At 47.0% G+C, this 20,821-nt stretch overlaps 1 long non-coding RNA gene across 1 annotated transcript in view; it reads right to left on the bottom strand.

Annotated features, from left to right (window-relative positions):
- Positions 1 to 19,858, bottom strand: part of LOC115654814 — a 48,080-nt gene extending 28,222 nt beyond the window's left edge. The window contains exon 1 of the long non-coding RNA XR_004001272.1: positions 19,766 to 19,858. This is a non-coding gene — a long non-coding RNA (uncharacterized LOC115654814). The remainder of the gene's footprint in view (positions 1 to 19,765) is intronic.
- Positions 19,859 to 20,821: the final 963 nt, after the last annotated feature.

The raw sequence follows: 20,821 nt of genomic DNA, 5'->3' as shown, positions 1-20,821 counted from the left end.
ACATCACATTTCCTGCATCAGTTTTCTATATCCTGCCTGCATTTTACCCCATAGAAATTCTCCCTTATCTTGGCTAAGGTTTTTGCAACTCCAAAATGTCCAGCACCTTTAAGATCGTGATGTAACTCTGAACTTCCTTTTCTCAATGTATGTGGTATAACCAGCTGATACCTGTACCCATCACCTCATCACTCTTTGGTTTTTCCACAACCTCTATACAATATTTCATCCTTAAATTCCAAGTTTTCCAACTGTAAGCAGAAAGCTTTTGCTGTGGTATTCAGTGACGATACTACATACTAAAGGTCGCTGCATTTGCCAAATGATATTCCAGTCACACACTATTCTGATAGGAGGATCCTCTCTTTGGCAAGCTTTTAGCTGCTCTGAACTCCATTCATGCCATCCCACATTCATTGGGATAAACAAAGAACATTTGCACTGATGCGAGTTGTGGGAAGAGAGGAGATAGCCAGTTTTTCCTGAGTACCCTCATTCCCCTCAGCAACCAGTTCCTTGCTGTCCTGCTTAGAGCAGGTTTACAGTTAGCCTCTCAACAAGCATTACTATAAACTGTACCATGCCTGTGCCCAGCCTCTGAAAAATCGTGAAATAGCACTGCAGTTTTTCCAACCACTTGGTAAGTTGCTCCTCAGGATTTCTGAATCTAAAGAACCATTGCAGGAATGAAAGGTCTGTCCTGACCACAAACTCTCCCCCAAACAAATATAGGTGACAACGTTCTATAGATTTAACCACTGCCAGAAGTATTTCAAGTGAGGTATAATGATCTCTCTCCAAAGAACATAGACTTTTGCTGTAATGAACTACCATCTCAAGTCCTGTATGTTCATATCAATACTTCCATCAAACCATAAGTGTTAGAATCTGTCTCTAACATAAAGGTGTTTTGAAACACAGGCTAAGACAGGAGCAGTCATGAGTCCTGCTACATCACACTCTGCTGATCACTGAAATGGTTTCTGTTTCTCATCCAACCTATACAATGGTTTTGCAGTAGTGGCAAACCCACAAATAAACCATCTGTAATAGGAGCAGACCACTACAAAATGCTGCACATCTGAGAGTATCTGGGCAGTTCTTCAAAGTGTCAATTTTCTTTTTGTCTTTGAAAATTCCACCCTCACTGATTGTGTGTCCAAGGTAAATTATCTCTTCATAAACAACTAATTTCTCTGGGTTCAATTTTCAGAGTGGCAGCCTTAAGCTTATCACAGACCATTTGTGAAAGCATCAGTTCCTGTCCATGGGTTTTAGTATGTACCAAGACATTATCTAGGTATAACACACAAGCGAAGGGTGGGAAGCCATGCAATACCCTCTCCATTAGCCTCTCAAAATGTGACAGGTGCATTGCAGAAGCTGAAAGCCATCACATGAAATTGAATGCCTTGTTCTGCGGGGAAAGCAGTCTTTTCCTTGGCCCTTGGGTCCACTTCCACTTGCTGGTACCCACTTTTAAGACTCAGTGTAGTAAACCAGTTTGAACCTCCGTACAGAATCAAGCATGATAATGGATAATAATCCTTGTGACTTCATTTAGTTTTCTGTAGTCCACCCAGATTCTGGTATTGACATGATTTTTCTTAACCAGGACTATGGGTGAGGCCTCACTGAAGGCTCAGTTATGCCTTCCTGATACATTTCTGGAATGGCCAGTAATGCCTCTTCCCTCTTAGCTACAAGTAAAAGCTGAGGTGGCTGTTTAATGGGCCAGTTTCCTTTAGTATCAAGTTTGTGCTGGGCCAATGCAGTCAGTACACACTATACTTTGTTGGATTAGGAGAACAACTGCTGATTCCTAACCAGGAAGTCACTTAAACCATTCTCCTGTTGTTCAGTTAAATTTACAGCACTGTGCCAGAACATGTCCTGGGAATTCACCTTCACAGCATTACCTCTTGTAGTTTTTTTTTGTCTATCAGTATTTAACTAGATCCACTGGTTCATATTTTTGAACCATGATTCTGGTTTTACTATTTGCTCTGTCCCATATTTGGGGGGAAAAACAACACCACACCATGGTTCCTGCTTCAAATCCACAAGGACTTTCGCAGCTAAAATTCCCTTGAGATCCTGGATCTCAAGGCAGGTTTCAACAACTTCTTAACTTTTCTTTGCTGAAAAGCTACCATACAGTATAGCTGTTATAATTTCTGCCCCTGGAGGCAGAATATCTTGTCTACTGCAAACTGTTTGCATACAAACCATGTGTTTCACATGGGCCACATCTTTAAAGGGAATTTCCACAGACTGAATTTGTAGGACAGCATTCCTGTAATTTATTACACAGTTATAAGCAATAATGAAATCCAAACCTATTAGCTTTCCATTATTTCAGCTATCCAGACATCATGCTTGAATTCCAGAGGTCCAATTTTCAAACCCAATTTTGGAGCAGGTATGTTCTGCGGTCACTATCTGAATTTGAGACCAATTAGGTGGTTTAATTTTGGATCCCCTATTCCCTAGCATTTTTGGCATGTCTGGTCTAGCACCTTGTGTTTGAGCTACTGTCCATTATTCCTATGCATTTCATAGATCTTATCACTCACTCAATAGCCAAACTCACGTTACTGTTGCTTAATTGCCCAAATTTAAACAAAATCGGTGGGGATGATCCTCCAAACTTTGCCCCTTCAGCTTGGCGTCCCTCTATTTCCCAAACTGGGTGATGAACTTTCATTAGACACTTGTGATGTTCTGTCCTGTCCTCCTTTTATTGATAAATCCTTTTTGTGGCCTTTTTTTCATGGTACCCGCATTTAAAAGAACTGCCTCCCTTAATTTTTGCATTACAGACAATTTATCTTGTTTTATTAACTGAATTCAGCACTTTTCTTATTCATTCTAAAATGTCGTGAACCAGATTAGAATCCTCTTTTCCATCACATGTATTAGACACAAAAGTACTTCCATCTTCTTCACGAATGGCTGCTTCCTCCTCTGGTGAAATGTGACAAGAGTAGATTTAAATTCCATGTCAAAGTGCACAGCCTCTTGGAGTGTCTTTGGCCTCCTTTTGCTAATCTTGGTTTGTAAATCCAAGTCCAGCTGAGCATCAATAAAGCAGTCCATTGCCAGTTTATCCTGGAAGTCCTCACTGGTATCTGGATATACCAGGAACACGTGTCTTTGCAGGCCCTCTACCACTTCGGGTGGAGTCTCTTTCCCTCTCCTTCTAGTTAGGCAGTGGCCAGCTCAGATTGATGGCTAGCTCTAAACTGCATGTCAAGGCTTGTACCAGGTGTGAATATGTTCGTCTGCAGCACTGTCACAGCTAGGCCCACTCAAGTTGGGTGCTAGAAACCCCAGTCCTGTTCATCTTCCCAGCTATTCATCTGAGTCAAATAAGCCTTTCAGAGAGTTTTCCTTCACAAATAGTGGGGTTGTTTGATTATTTGAGCTGGAATAATCTGCCCCCAGAGTTACAGATGGAGCAAATGTCTGGTCTTACTGCACATCCTCTGGCTGGCTCAATATCTCATCCAGACAGCAGACTTCCACTTTGGTTTTTGTCCCTTTGATTTCCTTCACAGCATGATTTCTCAGTACTTTAAGACCTTCCAATAGCTCATTTCTGTTAGCAAGGTCCAAGTTCACCAAAGCTTTCCTGGCCTACCCTATATTGTGGAAAACCTTCTGGAACATGGCACTAAGTTGTTGGCCATCTCATCGATACGTCTTGCCCTCCAGACTGGAAGTGTTGCACCTCGGCTTCTCGGTCTGTCCAGACACTTTGTAGTTGCTTCCCCAACAAAGATTTCATCTTCACCTGCAGGCATTTCTAGGGCCTTTTCGGGACACCTTCAGATGATATTTGAATTCCTTTTCTGAGGGTTCCACCTCTTGATTTAGATTTCATTCTAACTCCTTTCAACCATTTGTAAATTGTTCCATCTTGGTTCAACAAGAATACTGGCTCAACATCTCTCCTGGAAGTGGAATGCCACAGTTGACATCAGTGCTCCCCTTTTGACTTGAACAGTTAGCCAAAATTCAGGGTCTTGCAGGTTGTTTCCAATAGGAAGTGAAATTGATGAGGAAGGTATGTCTCTGATGCATGCCTGTTTATATATATGTACAAATAATGTACATAAAGTCCTGTTTCTCCAAACACTGTGGGAGTCAGATAGGAGAAAGTTTCACGCCTCTTTCCAGCCAACACTTTTCTTAAATGCACTCTTTTAGCTTTTTCCTCAAAGTTATGCTACCAGTTCTTCTTTGGAGCTTTCTCTTGCCTTCTTTGTCTGCTTCTGTGGTCCTTCTGCTGCTTCTCTCTCTCATGCACAGCTCCCTCAAATAATTCCCTGCCCCCTGTATTTGTATTCACATACTTGAAACCCCTCCTCCCACATTGTTCAGACTCCTGATTGGCCTCATATGTGGCCTGTGGTTTGGGCAGTATTGTTTCAGTTACCTTACTCCCCCAAAAGGAGCATTTATATTTGTCCTGAATGAAGAACAACTATTACACTCAGCTTCAATGAGGTTTCAGCCAAACCCTCAGAAGAATAATACAGCTAAAAATAAAAAGAATGAGGAGTACTTGTATTTTCCACTGCATGTATCCAATGAAGTGGGCTGTAGCCCATGAAAGCTTATGCCCAAATACATTGGTTAGTCTCTAAGGTGCCACAAGTATTCCTCATTCTTTTTGCTGACACAGACAAACATGGCTACCACTTTGACAGCTAAAAATAAAGTTTAAAATAAACAGTGACATGAAATACTAAAGACTGATTTTCATCCATGGTTAAAAAGGTTGTGATAAAATAATGTGAAGTGATTGTCTGTAAATGCAGAATTCTAGCCTGTTTTAAATGATCAGGAATGGCTCTATAATTGTTGAGCAAATGTTTATTCAGCTACCTGGAAAGAATCTAGCAGGGTACTAGAGCTGAAAGCATGGCTCTAATGATTTTATGCTGACATAGGCCCTGCTCCTTCTACTGGGGCTTCACATTGGCAATAGTTTCCAATCACATGGATCCAGTTTGCAATATTGGGGCCTTTATGCACTGAGGAACAATTGAGTAGCTCTTCCTTGACCCCCTCTTCTTTGTTCTTCCTCCACCACCCACCAGCTTTTCCTGGTCCTACATCTTCCCCTCCATAAGTCTGTGGACTGCTCTGCTGCAAATGGCCCATCCCCATTGCCAAGTGAAATAAGAGAAGGACTTTGATTAGTCATTATGTACCATGACTCTTCTCATAAGGTTGGCAGGTCCAGATGATGTATTAGATATATTGTGAATTCACGTGCATGACATTCAATGCTAAAATATAACAAGGTAGACATTAAAATTAATCCTAAAATAGGGTGTGAGAAAAAGACGGTTACTCACCTTTGTAACTGTTGTTCTTCGAGATGTGTTGCTCATATCCATTCCAGTTAGGTGTGTGCGCACGCCGCGTGCACGTTCGTCGGAAGATTTTTACCCTAGCAACACTCGGTGGGTCGGCTGGGCGCCCCCTGGAGTGGTGCCGCTATGGCGCCGGATATATATCCCTGCCGACCCAGCCACCCTTCAGTTCCTTCTTGCCGGCTACTCCGACAGAGGGGAAGGAGGGTGGGTTTGGAATGGATATGAGCAACACATCTCGAAGAACAACAGTTACAAAGGTGAGTAACAGTCTTTTCTTCTTTGAGTGCTTGCTCATATCCATTCCAATTAGGTGATTCCCAAGCCTTACGTAAGCGGTGGGGTCGGAGTGAAATGTGGCAGAATGAAAACTGCTGAGCCAGAGGCTACAGCATCTCTTGACTGTTGAACTAGGGCATACTGCGAAGCAAAGGTATGGACCGAGGACCATGGAGCTGCGCGACAGATCTCGTGGGTAGGTACACGAGCTAGCAAGGCGGCAGATGAAGCCTGAGCCCTGGTAAAATGCACGATGATGTGGCTTGGGGAAATATGAGCCAAATCATAACAAGTGCGGGTGTACGCCATCACCCAAGATGAGATTCTCTGAGAGGAAAACAGGTAAGCCTTTCCTTCGGTCTGCTACCATGACAGAGTTGGGGCATTTTACGAAATGGTTCTGTCCGCGCAATATAAATGCGAGCGCTCTACAGACGTCCAGGGAGTGCAATTGTTGCGCCCATTACGTTGAGTGTGGGTAACATGAAAGGCTGAAACCACCTTAGGGAGGAAAGCTGGGTGCGGTCGTAACTGCACCTTGTCTTTGTGAAACCTAGTGTATGGCGGAACCACTGTAAGAGCTCTGAGCTCGGAGACTCGTCTGGCCGATGTAATGGCTACGAGGAAAACTGTCTTCCAAGACAGGTATAGCAGAGAGCAGGTCTCTAACGGCTCGAATGAGGGAGACATAAGTCTGGTTAAAACTCGGTTGAGGTCCCAGATTGGGGCTGGGCGGCGTATTTGAGGGTGTAAGCGCTCCAAACCCTTGAGGGACCTCGAACCCATAGAGTGTGAGAACACGGAACGACCACCTTAGCCTGGGTGGAAGGTAGAGATGGCTGCCAAGTGTACCCTCAGCGATGACACCGCTAGGTCCTGCTGTTGAAGGCCAGAGGTAGGCCAAATAGAGGGGATCGAGACCTCAGTAGGAGTAAGATCGAGCGTTTTGCCCCTGTAGAAGAAATGCTTCCACTCGGCCAGGTACTTTGACCAGGTGGAAGGCTTCCTGGCACCCCAGTTTAGTCATGCAACAGCCACACTGTGAGGTGAAGAGACTGCAGGTCCGGGTGATGAAGCCTGCCGTGGCCCTGAGTGATGAGGTCTGGGTGGAGTGGCAGGGTAATTGGGTTGGTTATTGACAGGTCGAGCAACGTGGTGTATCCGTGCTGCCTGGACCACGCTGGAGTGATCATGATGGATGTGCGCTTTGCCTCTGCGGAGTTTGAGCAGGACCTAATGAACCAGCGGGAACAATGGGAAGGCATAAAGGAGTTGGCCTTTCCACGGCATCAGGAATGCATCCGAGATCGATCCCGAGAGACCTTGGAAGGAGCAGAACATCTGGCATTTTCTGCTCTCATGGTGAGCAGGATATGTGAGGAAAAATCTCCACTTCTGGAAAACAGAACGCCTCACATGGGGCAGAGTGACCACTCGTAAGACAGGAAAGACCTGCTCAGTCAAAGCGCCAAGGCGTTCCGAACGCCTGGGAGAAAGGACGTCACCAGCTCCATCGAGTGGGCCATGCAAAAGTCCCAGAGATGGATGGCCTCCTGACAAAACGGGGGAGGACCATGTCCCTCCCTGGTTATTTATGAAGCACATGGCCGTTGTGTTGGCTGTAAACACCGAGATACCACGGCCTTGCAGCTGCCGCTGGAACCCCTGGCATGCCAGACGGACTGCTCTCATTTTTGGGGCATTGATGTGGAATGCCAGCTCCCGAGAAGACCAAAGGCCTTAAGCTTGGAGGTAACCATGAGCACTCGAGCAGAGAGATGACGCGTCCATCGTCAGGAGCAGTGAGGGCTGGGGCGGATGGAACCGCATCCCTGCCCACACCAGGGAGGGAGTTAGCCACCACTCTAGGGAGCCTAAGGTGCTCGAGGGAATGGTGATTACCATGACCAGGTTCCTTGTCCGGGCGGTACGCCGAGGTGAGCCAGACTTGGAGAGGACAGAGGCGGAGCTTGGCATGTTTGGTTACAAACTTGCGGGCAGCCATGGACCCAGGAGACTGAGACAAGTGCGAGCCGAGGTCGTTGGGAAAGTCTGCAGACCTCGGATGATTGTTGCCATCGCCTAAAACCGCGGCTGTGGTAAGCAGGCTCCGGTTAGGTCGGAGACCAGGATAGCCTTTAGGAAGTCCAACCTCTGCGTGGGAACCAGAGTGGATTGCTCTATAGTAATCATCAGGCCTAGACCTGTGAATAAGACCGTGACGATGCCCACGTGCTGAGTGGTTTGTGTCTCGGAGTCTCCTTGGATAAGTGAATTGTCCAGATATGGAAAAACGCATATCCGACATCAGCTAAGGTAGGCGGCGACTATGGCCATACACTTGGACAATATCTGTGGGGCTGTAGAAAGGCCAAACAGCAAGACCGTAAACCAGAAGTACTGACGGTTGGCTAAAAAGCGGAGGTATCTCCTGTGTGGAGGGAAGATGGCGATGTGAAAGTACGCGTCCTTCATATCGAGGGTGGCATAGCAGTATCCAGGAGGCAAGGATGGGATAATGGTTCCCAGGGATACCATACGGAACTTCAACCTTATCCTAAACTGGTTGAGTCCACGCAGGACTAGGAAGGTCTGAGACCTCTGTTCGAGTGGAGGACTAGGGCATAACGGGAGTAAACCCCCTTGCCCCTTTCGTCCGTCGGCGTCTGCACCTCTTGTACGAGGAATTGCTCATGAGAGGGGTCCCTGAAGGGGGACAGGGTTAGAACAAATTAGAGGTGGTACCCATGCTCCACCGTGCGCAGGACCCAGCGATCTGAAATTAACTGGGGCCACGCCAGGAGAAAGCGGGATTGGGATCCCGGCCTGTGACTGGTACACCGCCCTCAGGCGCACCTTGGAAGGTTTGTCTTTGGTCCCAGTGGTAATTGCGAGGGACCTTGACCTTGGCTCTTTAGAGGTCCTGACGTTTGTCTGTGACCACCTTGGCCTCGCCGTTTGCCAAAGTCATGTCTCTGGCTAGGCACAGAGTATGGCGGCTGGGGACAGAAAGGCCTGCGTTTGGTCGCTGGCATATGCATGCTGAGAGAGCGCATTAGGACCCTATTGTCCATCAGGCTTCACAGCCTGGGGCTGTCTTTGCCATGAAGAGGCCTTTACCAACAAAGGGTAAGTCCTGAATGGCATACTGCAGCTCTGGCCGGAGGTTTGAAACCTGAAGCCATGAGATGCACCTCATGGCAACAGCAAAGGCCAGAGTCCTGGCTGCTGAGTCTGCTGCGTCCAACGAGGCCTGGAGGGATGCTCTGGGTACCTTTTTCCCCCGTCCTCCAAGACGGCAGCGAACTCTTGGCGGGAGTTTTGAGGGAGAAACTCCATAAACTAAACTACCGTCACCCAGATGCTATAATTATAGCAGCTAAGCAAGGCTTGTTGCTTTGCTACCCAGGCTGCAGGGCCTCTGCAGAGTACACCTGGCGGCCAAGTAGGTTCATTCGCCGAGCCTCCTTCGGTTTCGGCGCTGGCGACCGCTGGCCATGCCAATCCCTCTCCTTAACAGACTGAACGACTAGTGAGCAGAGAGGAGGACGGACAGACGAGTAGTCGTACCCCTTAGAGGGCACCATATCGGGTCCTCTACCTCCGGGACCTCCTCCACCTCAGGTTGTCGGGGGACGTATCAGAATCGTGGTCCTGAGCATAAGAGCTGCGCACATGGGATGACAGGGAAGCGTGTCTGGATGGCCATGGAGGTACTAAAAAAGGCATGGGTAGAGTCTCTGACTCTATCGGACCTTGCCCAACTCGGCACTGGGGACCGGCATCAGGAGGCGTACTGGTACCTGGAACGAGATCCAGACCTGCAACCAGAACGGTGCTGGGAGGTCGACCGAGATCTCGAGGCTCGGGGAGAGGCTACGGGAGTCGCGGTACCTGTCGCAGTGCCGGGAGTCGGAACGGTGCCGATAGTAGCGGGTTGGCAAATGGGATACCGACCGGTGCGGCGAGTGCAACCAGTACCGAGAAGGAAAACAGCACCGGGACTGCAAGTGGTGTCGGGTGTGCCGACGGGACCTGGAGCGTCTGCGGGACCGTGATCATGAACGGTGCCGCTCTGCTGTGCCGACAGAGGACAGTCATATGAAGAGACTGTATTACCCGCACCGGCAGTGCCGGGGTCAGGCAGCATTGACTCTGTCATGGCAATGAGATCCCTCGCCGTTGGTAATGTCTCCGGCGTGGAGGGAACAGCAGGCTCAACCACAGTGCATACTGGGGAGCTATCAGGCACCGGATTCGACGGCCCTCGTGGGACCGGGATCGACGGTACCGAGGTTGTCAGAGCCTCGGGAGGTGTCGGTGCTGGGCGATCTGACTTAGACGAGCTCTCTGGCTGCGGTGCAGTTGGCACGGAAGCAGCAGGAGCAGTAAGCTCAACCACGGCGCGTGCCGGGGAGCCATCAGGCACCGGATTCGACGGCCCTTGTGGGACTGGAATCGATGGTGCCGACGTCGTCGGTGCCTCAGCAGGTGTCGGTGCCGGGCGATCCAACTTAGACGAGCTCTCTCGCTGCGGTGCAGTTGGCACGGAAGCAGCAGGAGCGGTAAGCTCAACCACGGCGCGTGCCAGGGAGCCGTCAGGCACCAGATTCGACGGCCCTTGTGGGACCGGGATCGACAGTGCCGACGTCGTCGGTACCTCAGCAGGTGCCAGTGCCGGGTGATCTGACTTAGACGAGCTCTCTGGCTCCGGTGCAGTTGGCACGGAAGCAGCCGGAGCAGTAAGCTCAACCACGGTGCGTGCCGGGGAGCCAACAGGCACCGGATTCAACAGCCCTTGTGGGACTGGAATCGACGGTGCCGACGTCATCAGTGCCTCAGCAGCTGTCGGTGCCGGGCGATCGGACTTAGACGAGCTCTCTGCCTGTGGTGCAGTTGGCACAGAAGCAGCGGGAGCAGTAAGCTCTACCACGGCGCGTGCCGGGGAGCTGTCAGGCACTGGATTCAATGGCCCTGTGGGACTGGAATCGACGGTGCCGACGTCATCGATGCCTCAGCAGGTGTCGGTGCCGGGCGATCTGACTTAGACGAGCTCTCTGGCTGCGATGCAGGTGGCACGGAAGCAGTAGGAGCAGGGGGCTCAACCACGGCGAGTGCCGGGGAGCCGTCAGGCACCAGCAGGAATTGTAGGCTCTCTCGACCTCGGAGGGAGGGAGCGGTGCCGAGTCGACTTTGATGCCGGCGACAGCCAGTGCCGAAAGGCCTTGGCAGTACCGGCGGGGTCCGGTGCCGTGGAGGCGCTTCTGCCAGCCGCTTGATCATCGCTCGGTGCCAAAGGTGGAGGGGTAAGTGAAAGTCCCGCTCCTTTTTGTTCTCGGCTTAAAAGCCTTGCAAATGGGGCACTTAGCTGTCAAGTGTGATTCTCCGAGGCACTTCAAACAGGAGTCATGTGGATCTCCCGTTGGCATCGGCTTCTGGCAGGCGGAGCTCATTTTAAAACCCGGTGAGCCGTGCATGGGCTCCAGCACCGGGTGCGAGGAAGGGGCTACTTCCTGAACCCCGCTAACTATTACTAAACTAACTAGGTTAGCAAAGAAAAAACATATAACTATACAAATATATATATATAAAAGGATTATAACTGTATACACGAGAACTACGAGTAGCTAGGGAAGTGGAGGTCAGCTAAGCCGCGCTCCACTGTTCCAACAACCGACACGGGCGGTAAGAAGGAACTGAAGGGTGGTTGGGTCGGCAGGGATATATATCCGGCGCCATAGCGGTGCCACTCCAGGGGGCGCCCAGCCGACCCACCGAGTGTTGCTAGGGTAAAAATCTTCCGACGAACGTGCACACGGCGCACGCACACACCTAACTGGAATGGATATGAGCAAGCACTCGAAGAAAAACTAAGGGCTGCTCTACATAGTGGGGTAATGTGGACTACAGGAGAGTGATTTCTAAAGCACACTAACATGCTGCATATTAATTGGCCCACGTAGACCCAGCAGTGTGCAGTGCTTTAGAAATCACACCCCATAGCACATACTAACCTATCATGTTACCCACAGGATAATAATGATGCTAATATTTCACTTCCAATGTAATTAAGGAAGAAAGTAGCATATGTATTTGATTTTTTTTTAATCGTCAAGATGAACAAATTCATGCCTTTTACCTTAAGGAGAGATAACTACTATTCCTAGAGACGTGAAAAAAAATTTGTTCAGTCAGACTACTATTACACTTTCTCTGCAACCATATTTTAGCTGGCTATAATACAAGAATCATGAAAAATGTTGAAATGTACATCATTGTCTACTTTGGTAGTTGGCATGGTTTCAAAACACAAAAATCCTTTAAATTGGAATTTAAGCTAATTTTTTAATATTCAAAGCTGCCAAAAAGAAAAAAAAAACTCAGAAGCTAATAAAATCAGTGAAGGAACAGAACAATCTTAAATGCAAGGATGGAAATAAATGTTTTTATTTCTAACAATTACTGTGAATCTCCATTCTCTGATCCAAACAGATGCAGAGTAGCCTGAAAATCTGCCAGCTCTCAGTACATACTATGACAAGATATTTTACCTACTGGACCATGATTCATTTTAGCAGCCAATAAAGTGGCAATCAGAAGAAAACCAACACTGCACTTGGGGAGTGAAATTCATTTTTATTCTGTTAAGAAAGCTTAAACAAATGGGCCGAAGTACTGCGCGCTTGGATTGGATTTATAATGTTTCAGTTATGTTTGTGCAGTTTCGGATGTCAATTGGGTAGATAAAATTCAAAACTCTAAGCATATAGTAGGAACTATAACCTCCAACAGATTTATATTGGCCTACATTCTGAGGTCAAAGAATGCCATCTGCCATGATTTTTAAAACATTCTTCAACCTGGATTGCTTCAGTATCCTCAGTCGCTGCTTCTCAATTCCACCTAGTTTGTTTTCCTTAAGGGTTTCTTGTTTCTGAGAACTTGAATAGTTTGTAAATAGTCAGTTAGTTTTGGATTGGCTTTCAGCATAAGGCTGAATATCATTCTGTATGCCTAATGTGCCAATTAGCTTAGCTGACCTCCAAGATGATCAGTTTGAACTGCCTTGTTTTTCTAGGTGAATTGCTTTTATCATTATTAGCTGCAGCTCTGCTCATGACACAAACCTCACTGACTAAGCAGAGAAGAGCTTTCTGATGTCTTTCTGCTTGTTCAGTTAAGCTACCACTTGTGTGTTCTGTCTTAATAATAATGATTTATTCCAGAAGATAAAAGTGCAGGGCTAAAGAACATACTGTGCCTTTTCTGCTATTGACTTCTGCTTCTAGAAAGGAGAGAATTGCTAATAGGTCCAGCAACTCTTCCCTTGGTTGTCTACACAGTTTTGAATACTGCTGCTGATGCTTTAAGAACAAATTTGGTTAATGGAAGACACCTATCCCCCTTGTGGCTGTGTAGAATTAATGCATTCTCCCTGCTGGTTAGGGTGACCAGAGAGCAAATGTGAAAAATGGGGACAGGGGTGGGGGGTAATAGGCACTCATAGAAGACAAAGCCTCAAATATCGGGAATGTCCCTATAAAATCAGGACATCTGGTCGCCCTACTGCTGGTACATGCCCCTGCCCCCACATTTTTGAAAAATGATATAGCAAAACAAAGAAACGTTAGGATTCCTATCTCTTTACAAACTGTACCTTGAAAATGCTGCTTGGAGCCATTCCTGTTAGTGAGTTAAAGATGGCTGCTACAGAGTAACAAGCTATCTGATCAGTCTCGGACACATTGGTTCTCCATTTGGTTTTTTGCTTTTCTTAGTTTCAAATAACTCATCCAGACTAAAAATCTGTGTTTTGGTCATTATGTTAGCCATCTAACAATAGTAGTTTTTCCCTTTTTAGTGACACCAATAGTGTTCATGTAATATGTATTGTGACGAAGTTCCTCCTCTACCTTGGTGGGTCCTACGCTTATTGGCGGATTTGCTTGCCTCAGGGTTCTTCCTCTCTGGTGGAACCCACAGTCTGGGTCAACTCCTCCTGTGTCTGATCAGGAGTTGGGAGGTTTGGGGCGAACCCGGGCCCGCCCTCTATTCCAGGTTCCAGCCCATGGCCCTGTGGATTGCAGCAGTCTATAGTGCCTCCTGTAACAGCTGCATGACAGCTACACCTCCCTTTGCTACTTCCCCATAGCCTCCTCCAAACATCTTCTTTATCCTCACCACAGGACCTTCCTCCTGGTGTCTGATAACACTTGTACTCCTTAGTCCTCCAGCAGCATAGCCTCTCACTCTCAGCTCCTTACACCTCTTGTTCCCAGCTCCTCACACGCGCACCACAAACTGAAGTGAGCTCCTTTTTAAACCCAGGTGCCCTGATTAGCCTGCATTAATTGATTCTAGTAGCTTCTGATTGTTCTGAAACCTTCCCTGTTACCTTACCCAGGGAAAGGGGAACCTACTTAACCTGGAGCTAATATATCTGCCTTCTATCACTCTCCTGTAGCCATCTGGCCTGACTCTGTCACAGTATCTATTTTGAATCATTCTCACCCAACGTAGTCATTTAGAGGAAAATTTGCAAAGACACAAATGGATTTAGGTGCCTAACTGGGACTAAAAGTCAATAGGAGTTGGCACCTAATTCCTTTTTGGTCCTTTATTCCTCCTTACCTATATGATGTCCAACATTGATCTGGCTTTTCTTATTCTTTTAGGAACCAAATTAACTTTTTTCTCTCCTAGAACAAAAGCGATGGTCAAACACTATTTTAGGTGACATACCCAGGACCAGGGAACTTTGATGTAGTGAATAAAATACTTGAAATGGAGGTAGTGTCCTTTCAGAATTCTTTAGGGAATCCTGAGACACAATTGATAACTGCTCACTTTTCCAGGGTAGTGGTCTTTAAGTACATTTTAAATGAAATCTGGATATACTTGAAGAATTCTAGAGGAAAGACTCATATCAAGAGTACTGCTACTCTGGGTTTTCTTTTATCAACATAAACATGAAGAGGTCGTGGTCACACATTCACCAAAAAAATAATGGACCTTAAAAGGCAATGACAATGCAATCTAACTTTATAGCATCACAGTTCCATTGTCATTGCACCATTACATTGTTTAAACTATAGAGCCTAGCTCCTTTAGTTATTAAACTGCAAGATTGAAACTCTCAGTTTCCAGGAAGTTTTAATATTTTCTTGAATGCTGGCTGTGGATCAAACTTTAATTCACTAAGCAAGACCATAGTATCTGTTGAGATGCAGAATCAAAAAATAGCAACAGTTAATGCTCCAGCCAAACAACCATATTGCCAGATATGTTGTTTGGAATTCAGTTGGAAGTGCCTCCTTTTTTATTACTTTACTATCAGCTCAGAATGCTGCAAAGACAGAAATAGAGCTGGCTGGGAAAGGTGAGAAAATTTTCCAAATAATTTCTTCAATCTTTTCTCTCCAACTTCCAAAAAAGAAATAAAAAAAATCAAATCCATTCTAAAATTAAGTCCCATTCTCACTGGAAATAACTTAATGAATCCATTCTTCTGTTAGTTCTGCCAAACTCTTCCACAGGCATACATGCCTTTACTGACATTTGGAATATAATACAAATTAAGTGCTCTTTCTCTCTCTTTGATTCTTTATGTCAGTTGTTCCCAATATATTACATACTGTCACCTCATTTTACAACCAACCTCCTCTCCCGTCTTGTCATACAGAAAGGGAGGAAGGGTGATAGAATTGAGAAGCCCAGCTCTGCACTGTTCCAAATGTTTGGGTATGGTTCCTCCTGGCCAGCAGATGGACACAGTACACTGACCCTTATTAAAAATGTCATCACCTGTATATACAGTGCTTGCAAGCTCACCACACTCAGTGGGTGCTCTCTCGAGAAGATGGAGAGATCAGTAACTTCACTGGCTGAGACTTGAGATTGAGGAGAAGAAAAGCTCCCAAAACTATACAGAAACTTCTCTAGGACTGGAATTCCCAATGGCTGTCTTTGAGAGGAGTTACCAACACCCTTTGAGCTATTAGTCACCTTACTCTGTGGATTTCCTGGTGAAGGGTTCAGTGTATCTGACTTCCAAAAGATGCCTAAAAAGACTCCCAGAGGCAGACACTGGGACAGTGATACCTGGCTCCTGCTGGCAGTTGCTGAGGATCCTTCTCCTCAAGGGGTCCAGTGATCATGCCCAAGAAACAAAGGGGAGGAGGACAGGCTTCTTATTAGCAAAGCAATCTGATTAAAGTGTAACCCAGCAGCAGTCCCTTCTACTCCCCGCCACCCACATACAGAACCCCTGGCTGGGCCTCATACTGTTCCCTGCTTTTTGCCTTTGACAAAGCCCCAGGGCCCACTCTTCTAGCCCAGAGATCAGGGTTGCCTCTTCTAGCTACCCTTTTCCCCTCTGCTGCCACATCTCTCTTAGCCCTGGAACCCAGACACACAGCCCCACGCCCTTCTCTTGGTGCAGCGGGAATCTTGGGAGTCATGCCACCATCTTAGGATGGCAACACATCACATGGCCACTTCCTCCTTCCAGGTACACCACTGGCAGCTGGGATCATTTCTTTCCCACTGCCTTACCTCCTACCATGACCCTGTCATCCCCTGTAGAAAGGCCACATCCTCCAGTGGGAACACTCTTGGTCCATCTTTCCTTTCCCCTGTCTGACAAGTGGTTTAAAAGGGGACCAAGAAGCATCAGCTGCTCCTAGCCCACAGTTGCAGGGAGTCCAGCCTAGCCTCTGGCTCTGCATTTACAGATGATATTTCTTGGAAGGCTCTGCACTGACCATGCCTAAGCCATTTGTAGTGTTCTCTCAACAGTTTCTAGCACTAAGAAATCTCAACATTCTGATTTTTTTCTTTGTTGAAGCTTATTCTCTAGTTATCAAGTTTATTTTAATGGCTCTGCGGTGATCAGTCCTTCTACTTCTGTTTAGGTAGCCATAAACTATATGTGCCTTTTCATCCTAGCGTATGACTTCAGTTCAATTATTGACATTTTTTTCATTTAGTGAGCAAACCATATACTCAAGGGTACCCGTTCTGTACTTTATGCAGTTACATTTTGCAATTTTGTCCATGATCCACCAGTAGTTCTCTTCCACTGATAGTTCTGGAGTGAAAACAAACTGAGTAGTTCAGAGACTATTATCAGTCCCTGATTTTCCAGTAGAACTAGGAGTAAAGTGGTGTCTGGACTGGAGTGCTTTAAAGTTTTGACATCTTTAAAACCAACCTACTGACTCACCAGCATATTACCTTAGAAGCCCCATGCAGTTTCCAGAGCCAATTAACTAATAAAACACACCAAGTGAAGAACTCAGTTCAGTGCCGGTCTCAGTTCCTTATGAGTGATTGAGTAGTAGCAACTACTGGAAATACTTTAGTTCAGAGTAGTCTAGAATTGTAAGAATTCTCCTGTGCTCCTATAAAATTGTATCTGAAAATAGAGACACCACCAGAAATCCCAGTGTATCTTGCTCTTAGACCAGCTCACTAGCAAATGCTCTGAAATAGCCTGAATCTGATTACTTTGGTGCATGTTTCAAAGCTCAGAATTTTTCCACTCAGCATTTAAATTGTGAGGGTGATTAAATGGTGGGAGAGGAAGTGCTGTTTCAAATCGTGTTTTGTCTGTTTTGCTGGCTGGGAGCTCCATAGTCAATCCTTGCATTTCTCTTATAATGGAGTCGGTATATTACATTTGTTACACCTAGAACAGATGCCCTTATTTTATTCTGTATAAATAAACTGAAGCCAGTCTGCAGAGGGGATTTTCTGTAACAATCATGCATTACATATTCCCCACAAATAAATACTGCAAAAGATGTGGAAAAGCCCGAAACTTTTATCATCTGCCCAGGAATAGGCAGAGAGAAGAATTGTAATTTGCTTGAAGCTTTTTGCTGATGTCTGCTGTTCTCTCACGCTTACATAGGCTGTAGAGCAGGGGCAGGCAAACTTTTTGGCCTGAGGGCCTGTGATGAAGTGGAACTGTTCTTAATGTTTCCTCTGACTATTGTGTGGGTGCCTCAGTTTCCCCATGCACTTCTTAAGTCTCCAGCATGCATAAATGGCTGATACTCTGTCTCCTGGCAACAAATGTCTGGGGCCCTTCTCCACTGCAAGGGGATGGCTAAAGATGAACAAAGAGATCAGGTGACCTCCTGGCCTGGGAAAGAGACAAAGGCCAGAAAGGAGGGGCTGGAGGGGGTTTCAGTTTGGAGCTGTCTGGGGATGGGAAATGAGAGCAGATGGGATTGTCTGGCTCGCTGGGCCCGAGAATGGACTGGGCTGAGGGGTCCCGTTCTCTGTACCTACAAGCTCTATTTTAGACCATGTTCCTGTCACCTAATAAACCTCTGTTTTGCTGGCTGGCTAAGAGTCACGTCTGACTGCGAAGAGGGGGTGCAGGGCCCTCTGGCTTCCCCAGGACCCTGCCTGGGCGGACTCACTGTGGGAAGCGCACGGAAAGGCATATGCTGAATGCTCCAAGGTCAGACCCAGGAAGGTGAAGTCATGTGAGCTTCTTGCCCTGAAGACAGTCTGCTCCAAGGGAGAGGAGGCTCCCCAAAGTCCTGCCTGGCTTTGTGGGGAGCAGTTCCAGAGCATCGCCCGGGGACTCCGTAACAGGGCTGCATTGGGTTTCGGAAATTGTATGGAGGGCCGGTTAGGGGGAGGGGGTCGTGGCCTGGACCCCACCCCCTATTTGCCCCCCCGGGAATCCTGCCCCACCCATCCCCCCAGCTCCCTGTCCCCTGACTGCCCCCCGCTGGTCCATCCAACCCCCCTCTCATTCCTGACTGCACCCCCAGGACCCTTGCCCCATCCAACCATCTCTTCTCCCTGCCCCCATAATCCCGCCCCCGATTGCCCCCCGCCACCCCATCCCCCCTCTCATTCCTGACTGCCCCCCCGAGACCCCTGCCCTATTCAAGCAACCCTTCTCTGACCACCCCCGGAACCCCTGCCCCTGACTCCCCCCACCACCTCATCCAACCCCTCCCTCATTCCTGACTGTCCCCCCAGGACCCCGCTGTTCCCCAATCTCTGACTGCCCAACCCCTATCCACAACCCTGTCCCCTATCCCACCACTCCACTCCCTGCCCCCTTACCATGCTGTCTGGAGCACCGGTGGCTGGCGGCACTACAGCTGCATCTCTCGGCTGGAGCCAGCCACACTGTCGCCACCGCACAGCGCAGAGCACCAGATCAGGTTGGGCTCTGCAGCTGTGCTGCCCCAGAAGCTCACAGCCCCGCCACCCAGAGCATTGTGCCAGCAGCTGAGTGAGCTGAGACTGTAGGGGTGGGGCCGGGGGCTAGCCTCCCAGGCAGGGAGCTTAGGGGCCGGGCAGAAGGGTCCCATGGGCCGGATGTGGCCCGCGGGCCATAGTTTGCCCACCTCTGCTGTAGAGTCTCAGGCATGAGTTACAACCATACATATTTTACAGCCTTGCCATCTATTGTTATTCATAACAGACAATTTAGCTTGAACCATTTTGATTATCTGTTTTCAAGTTTTATGGAGGACCTCCTGGTTTGGTGAGAGGTCTTTTATGTAACATGGACCATCACCAGCAAGGAGAATACTCATCCTCCCAGAAGCACACAGTGCCAGAGGATTAGGACTACAATATACAAAAGATGAGTCGATTATATTAGAGCATCATATCCGTTTCACCCCTTTAATTGCCATTCTACACAAACGCTGGACCCATGAGGTACTGAGTCCGGTTTGTTACTCTCCCATGCTTAAGAAACATGCCTCACAACTTTCCTACGAGAGTATAAAGTAGCCATAACTCAGGCTGCTTTTAGAGGGCAAGCTCACCAAAATTCACTTCAACAGTTTTTCTTGGGCCAGCTTGATGCTTCTGCCCATAGATGTGGTGGTGTGTTATTAAGGTTAATGAATGGTGTACAAACATCACATCCCTAGAAATCTTTGCAGTGGCAGATAGTGTCTTCCCCTACACTGAGGAAGATGTCAGTAATCAACCCCAAAACTCTGAGGGCTTCTCACAATGTCAGAAGCTCCTGGAGTAACAGTGACCACAACAGCTTCTGGGTTGGAGCACAGCTTTTCTATTCACTTTATAATTTTATATTAAAAGGAACATACCTGTGTACTAGCAGCAAAGAGATGACGAAGTGGGTATTCACCCACGAAAGCTCATGCTCCAATATGTCTGTTAGTCTATACGGTGGCACAGGACTCTTTGCTGCTTTTACAGATCCAGACTAACACGGCTACCCCTCTGATACTTGATACTTATGTACTGTGACCATAAATAGCTTATTTGATGTGAGTGTTTGACAAATATCCCTGGTGCCTGGTATTGTAGTTCTCTGTAACCACTGCCAAAACATATTAGTCTCATTACGGCAATTAATTTCAGGAAACTCAGACTATAGTGTTATGTTAGTTTTAAATGCCACAAGAAGTAATTAACAGAACATGAGTGACATACTTCCTGTCACTGTGAATATTACAGTCTGAAGAATGGGTTGGCATAGCTCCTGCCAAAAAAAGATACTCAACAGAAATAATAAATGTGAGCTGATGCTCTGGAGAGAAGTCTGGTAGCAGTACTCCAGAAGGACAAATAGATCCACTTTGTAAATGGAATGTCTGCAAAACCTCCCTTTGCAGTTATGAAGCTACAACAGCATATCTACAGTACTTTCTTTCACTTATATTGGCAGATTTACTAGGATTAGCTGTCAAAACCAAACACAGATATAGCTATTGGGTGGGGGGGAAGCTCATTTTTATAAAACAGAACACTAAATGGAATATTGTTTGTAAGTCTCCACAGCTATCAAATGCAGGTTGGAGGAAACGGATGTCCTCTTTATTGGGTAATAAGCAAACCACAGTACTGAAAGTCAGGAGGATCTTGCTTTTGCTCCCAGCTCTGGTTTCCATAGATTTGTAGTTTTTAAGATCAGAGGGACCATTATGATCTAGTCTGACCTCTAGCTAACACAACAGTTCCTGCTTCAAGCCCATTTCTTCTTGCTGAACTAGAGTATATCTTTTAGGAAGGTATCCAGTCTTGACGTAAAGACTGCCAATGACAGTGAATCTACCATGTTCTTAAGTAGATTGGTCTGATGATTAATTACCCTCACTGTTAAAAATTCCTTATCTTGGAGTGTGACAGTGGGTAAGCCA

Source organism: Gopherus evgoodei, chromosome 7 (assembly GCF_007399415.2).
Source record: "Gopherus evgoodei ecotype Sinaloan lineage chromosome 7, rGopEvg1_v1.p, whole genome shotgun sequence".
Classification (NCBI taxonomy): domain Eukaryota; kingdom Metazoa; phylum Chordata; order Testudines; family Testudinidae; genus Gopherus; species Gopherus evgoodei.
This window is presented reverse-complemented; position numbering and strand designations above follow the sequence as displayed.